We start from the raw sequence: 5915 nt of genomic DNA, 5'->3' as shown, positions 1-5915 counted from the left end.
GTAATTCTTTCTGATAGGCGTTATTCAACATACCCTGCAGAAATGATGCAGTTGCTTTGATTGGGAAACACGTGACTGATAATTGCATATGTGTCTGTCAAATGAAAGTTGATAACATATTAATTCTAGACTGTGCAGCGCTACCTATCTGAATGTGGCTTCTTAAGTAATATTATGAAACATTTATACAAGAATTCATTATGTATGTTTTAGTTTAACGAAGCTGTGACAGTGTCATTGGCATGATGCACTTCATTGTCATCTTTATGCTGCAAGTAAAATGGATTTGTATGCGACTTTACTGTGAATTTTACTGACTTTAAGATTATAAACAGTAAAGCAAGTGATCCGTGTAAACTGAGCCACTACCCTTTTATTTAAACAAATTGTAAAGATATATGTTTTGATTGTACGGCTAAATTAGCAACACTAAAGCTACAAAATAAACAAGATATTAGTTGCTATTATTTCACTGATTCATATCCAGCATATTCAGAATGCAGCTCCCTCTACTGTTTATAAGGTTTTAAATTGAAATTCGTCTGTTGATATATGTTGATAATTCTCAAAACAGTGGTCGGATATGTAGCACTTAGTTGTTATTCATCATACGTTATCTTTTACTAAATACACTAAAATTTATTTAATCCTAAACTGCACTAAACATTAGAAAAATAATCAAATAACTACCTACCACTAGATACATTAGTCACATGCGTTAAGAATAGCTGATTATTATATTTTCAATTTAAAGTAAACACACACACACACACACACACACACACACACACACACACACACACACACACACACACACACACACACACACACACACACACACACCTGAAAATATTTACGTGAGCAATCAGATCATCATCAAGACCGACAAAACGTTATCTTATAAACAGTAATGCACTGAGTAAGAGCTATCTGCCCTCGCGATGGAGTTCTTTTCGTTCAATTCACCTATCTTCGCCACATATTTTTCGCTAATATTTATAACCTTTATAAAATAAATAAAATACTTCATCAATAGGTCGTGTTCCAGTATTATATCTGTTTATGAGGTTATTTCGGATTTTCGTGTTTTTCAGCTTCTTTTCCTTAAGGTTTTTCAAATTGCTCACGTCTGCTCTGAGTTTAAGAATTTTATTCTCCACTCGATGCTTCCATTTTGGTTCCTATATATATATATATATATATATATATATATATATATATATATATATATATATATATATATATATATATATATATATATATATATATAGCAGTAATGAAATAAAGAGCCAAAATGCTTCAGTAAAAATTATTTAAATTAAGGGGATATTTAATACCACATTATTTCAGAGCCGAATAAGAAACTCTAAGATAGAAATCAAATCAAAGAGTTTCATGCCGAATATAGCAAACTATAAAAGTTCGGCGAGTCCAAGCGTAAGCAAATACCTGGGTAGTGCAATACCGGGTAACTCATAGCAAAGGTGGATAAAGCTAGGATCGCTATTCTTAATATTTACCTTAATGTAAAGCTCATCCCCTAGGAGATGTATGTTGTCTTACATTAAGGGGGATAGGTCACTATCCAAACCGATTTCAACCTTTTTTATAGGTGAAGCAGACTCTAAAAATTATGCGATCTCGAAAGATCGCCCAACTCAGCGTTGTTCCACTCAATGACAGGCTCACCTATCATTGAGTGGAACACTGAGTGGAAGTGTTGAGCACTCGGTGAGCAAATGAACACTGAGTTTCATTTGTTCACCGAGAAGAACTTCTCAGCATTGGCTCTACCCAGTGGCAGGCTCACCCCACCACCAAGCAGAGCCATAATCTCAGCGGTAGCCCCACTCAGAGACAAGCAGAAACCTACCTCCAAGTGGCGCCTCTCAAAGCCAACCCCGCACCGGTTTCAACCCTCACTGGGTCTCATCAGTGAGTAGGTAGACCAAATAATACCACGATTGTAGCGATAATAGCTCTAATACTTTACAGTACGAGTTATCAAAAAGGTGCACAGATAAATTAATTAAAGAAAGAACCCAAGGACTTCGCTTCACTTTTATAGTTTGCTGTATTCTGCATAAAACTCTTTGATTTGATTGCTATCTCAGAGTATATATATATATATATATATACATAGTATATATATATATATATATATATATACATAGTATATATATATATATATATATATATACATAGTATATATATATATATATATATATATATATATATATATATATATATATATATATATATATATATATACACATAGTATATATATATATATATATATACATAGTATATATATATATATATATTATCTGAAATAAAATACAGAATTTATATGAAACTAAGAGATGCAAAAACTCAGGTGCGAACTATTTATATGCTTCGGTTTCAGTTCAAGGAAGATAACGTAATCTAATAGTTCCAATGCTTACAGCGGGTTTCACCGTATACAAAGGGAAGTAAGCAATCTTAAATCAGTCTGATATCACCAAATGTTTATTAGCATTAGATTCATGTTTGTTATGTTTTATTCAACAGCCCCTTCCAAACCGGCTAATCCTTTTGAACACCTTTTCGTTTTGTCTTAATTTTTTTGTGAATGTCTCTTTTTAATCTTACGGCTCTACGTCATATATTTTATATTTCAAATAAGAAAGTACAATTCGTCCTATCATTATGGACTTCTACTCTAATTTCGTTTTTTAGCAAATTCGGTTTATTCATAGCCTTCCCTGCCAGTTCCTCAATTCCAAGTAAACTGTATCACCAGACATCCAAATTTCCCTCTTTTTTTTACTGTCTCGTCCTTATCTGTACTACCTATCCATATTAACTCTCATTCACTACGGTCATTTTTGTTTTGTTTTCCGTAATCGGAGAACCAAATCACTATTCTAATCCTAGAAATTTTGGAAAGAATTTCCAAGACACCCTGGGATCATCTTCTTTCCAAAAATTGCAAGCCCTCAAAGCTATATTTTTGGCATCTTCTAACCGAAAGGTGATCACACCATATTTGCTATTCAGTTGAAAATATTAATCTGTATAAAGGACTTTTCATCTGAAGGTGAGTTCGCCAGTATCATACGGATGTGGAAACTCGAGTTTAGCTAAATTATAATTCACTATTATAATGTCGATTTTATATATATATATACTAACACTTCTACCAACTGTTAGTTATTGACGGAACTGGTGGAATGTACAGCGATGTACTCGTAAAGTCACGATAGATTATTGATATTCATAATTAACCAGTGATTAATACGTTAAAAGTTTTAATCATTTTTGTTTAGTATTCTTTTCTAATTCTCCTTCCTATCCACCATGAAAAACAACCAAATTGCATGAAATTTAAATTTTATATAAATGTATGTATGCAAATTTATATTGCACAGTAATTGGAAAATAACTGCCCATTTCGTTATTGACTAACCATATATTTTAGCAGTGCAATTCTTTCAAACCTTACGAGAAATATTAACAACAAGGATTAAGCATCTTAATAAGCTGATAATATTTGGATTTGTGTGTCCAGAGGCTGTAAGATAAGGCCTGAAATAAGGAAATGTTTACCTTCCTTTTTGGTCACCTATTATAGGGAAAGATAATTCCCCTATTTCACTAGACATATCTTGTTCATATACAGAAACGTTAATACACTTACAACTCATCTTTCGAAGACATAAACAACTCTCTCTTATGATTAGACGTGAAGGATTTTGTCTTGAACATTGCGACCTTTGATAAAGCTAATATCAATTAGATATCATTTGCATCTTATCGCATTCATCAAAAGGCATCGTTTAAGTGAAGCTTTCCTCGGAATGGCCTTCACTGATCACAGGTATTTTTACATATTGTAGCAAAATTTGTGCATGCACTCTTCTGCATTCTGAGTAGACATATAACCCAAGTACAGCGTTACATCTAGCAGTTAGCAGATGTTGATGAAAGATGACCTCGCTTGCAGTATCTTCAGTTTGTTGTTTAAATTTTTTCAACGCGATATTATTATTCCGAATGAATTACAAAAATAAACAGTTTGATGATATCTAATGAAGGAAAGGCAAGTTTGTTATGCTTAGTTTCACAGGCCCCTACGATTTTTTGTCATTGTGGCCTAAACTATTTTGCTCAACCTGAAAAACTCTGTCCTTGTTCGTCGTGGGGAATATTACACTTATATGAACTATCATGAACCTGACCAATCTGGCTTTGCTGAACATGTTATCTATATTCAGCAGAAATTGCTGTGTTAAAACAGAAACATCCTACAAAACAGCCATTTCTATGGAACACTTTATTATAGAAGGTTGTGACACGGTTAGGGATAAAGAAATGATTATATCTCGCTTATAGGAGATCATATGTTTCTTTCAGTTTAGTGACTAGGATTTTGTGAACCGTTTGTTACCTAAAGAAAGCTGTTGTGGTGCCTTTTAGAATCTTTCTACTAATTTGTACGTTTTGAGTTTCATTTGTAATGCAAGTTCAATCTTTCTTTATTATTTACAACTATGTCCAGATACGTTTCCTTAGTGCTTTCAAAGAACTCCTATAGAAATGTTAAGGAATCTAACAATATTCAGCGATAGAAGTTGAATACAAAAGAAAACGGTACCTCATAATACGGAGTTTAACCTCACATCGCAAGAACAACAACAACAACAACAAAAAACACTACACCGAACAAACTACATAATTGAGATTGTGTCTTCTTAGAAGATAGGGATATTATTTTGTGACCCAGCACATCTGTGACTTTTGCTGACCGTACAGCCTTCCCATTCCAAGAAACACCCATAATCATAAGAGATCCCATGACCTACAAATGTCACCATCCATGACCGTTCTAGGTATAACGTGCTGCGACATTTACAAGACTTTGTTTATATATAAAAAGATCAAACGCTACAAGCGGATTGCATTACTTAGGAGGTGAAGGTCATCGAGAAAAATTGGGGAAATTAAAGATCACAAACACTGATTATCTTTCATTTGTTTCGAAAATGTTTGTTATGATTTCCGAATGACATTGATAACTTGATAACTTTTAGATTACTTCTAAAGCGGCTAAATACTCTATTAGTCCCCTCCCACTGTGTGTGTGTGTGTGTGTGTGTGTGTGTGTGTGTGTTTCATGAAATTCAGAAACACCCACGAACATTTAGCTACCAGTACAAGGGATTTGGTACCTAAAAGTTTCGAGGGTGTTTTCGATTTATTTAGTGACTGTAAATTATATTTTCTTGAAAGCAAATTTGTAAAAAATGTTGTGCCTTTGAATAAAATGAAATAATCAAATAAATCAAGTGTTGATGAAGTGCTTGTGTTATTTTTAGTCTGTGTGAAAAAAAAACATAAGTATTTTATTGAAATGATTAAAATCATTTCAACAATAATCATATTTTAAACATAGAAACGAATTGATTGTTAACTTTATATAGGACTTCTTGTAAAAATAATTCCCCAGGCTATGCTATGCGATTACATCAGTGTAAACCACCAAATTACACAGATGAGACACAGACAACTATCACTAACAAGTAAAGCTAAAATATGCAATCAATACCTACTGTCTAAGATATGGTACCTCATGAACAATACCAACTACAACGGTCAAGCAGTAGACAGAATACACAGAGAGTGCGCAAAGTTCATCTGGGGTTCCAAATACGAACCCATCAGAAGATCCGCAATATTCCATGACATTGAGGCGGAAGGACTCGGCTTAATAAACGTACACCTAAAAACTCTAAGTGCGAGAGCAAAAATCATAGAGAGAGCTTACACAGAGGAAAAAGCATGGAGCGCATATATAATATATTATATGCAGAAGATAATGCCCGACAAAGTAATATGTTCCCTTCCGCGCTCGAGTGGCAAAACACCCAGAA

At 33.5% G+C, this 5915-nt stretch overlaps 1 protein-coding gene across 1 annotated transcript in view; it reads left to right on the top strand.

Moving 5' to 3' along the window:
- The window catches only part of LOC150093256 (nicotinamide N-methyltransferase-like), a 393830-nt gene that overhangs the window by 290660 nt on the left and 97255 nt on the right, over nucleotides 1-5915 (top strand). The window lies entirely within an intron of this gene.

This window comes from Typopeltis vanoorti, chromosome 24, assembly GCF_054136105.1.
Source record: "Typopeltis vanoorti isolate ZY-2024b chromosome 24, IOZ_Tvanoo_1.0, whole genome shotgun sequence".
Lineage (NCBI taxonomy): Eukaryota > Metazoa > Arthropoda > Arachnida > Uropygi > Thelyphonidae > Typopeltis > Typopeltis vanoorti.
This window is presented reverse-complemented; position numbering and strand designations above follow the sequence as displayed.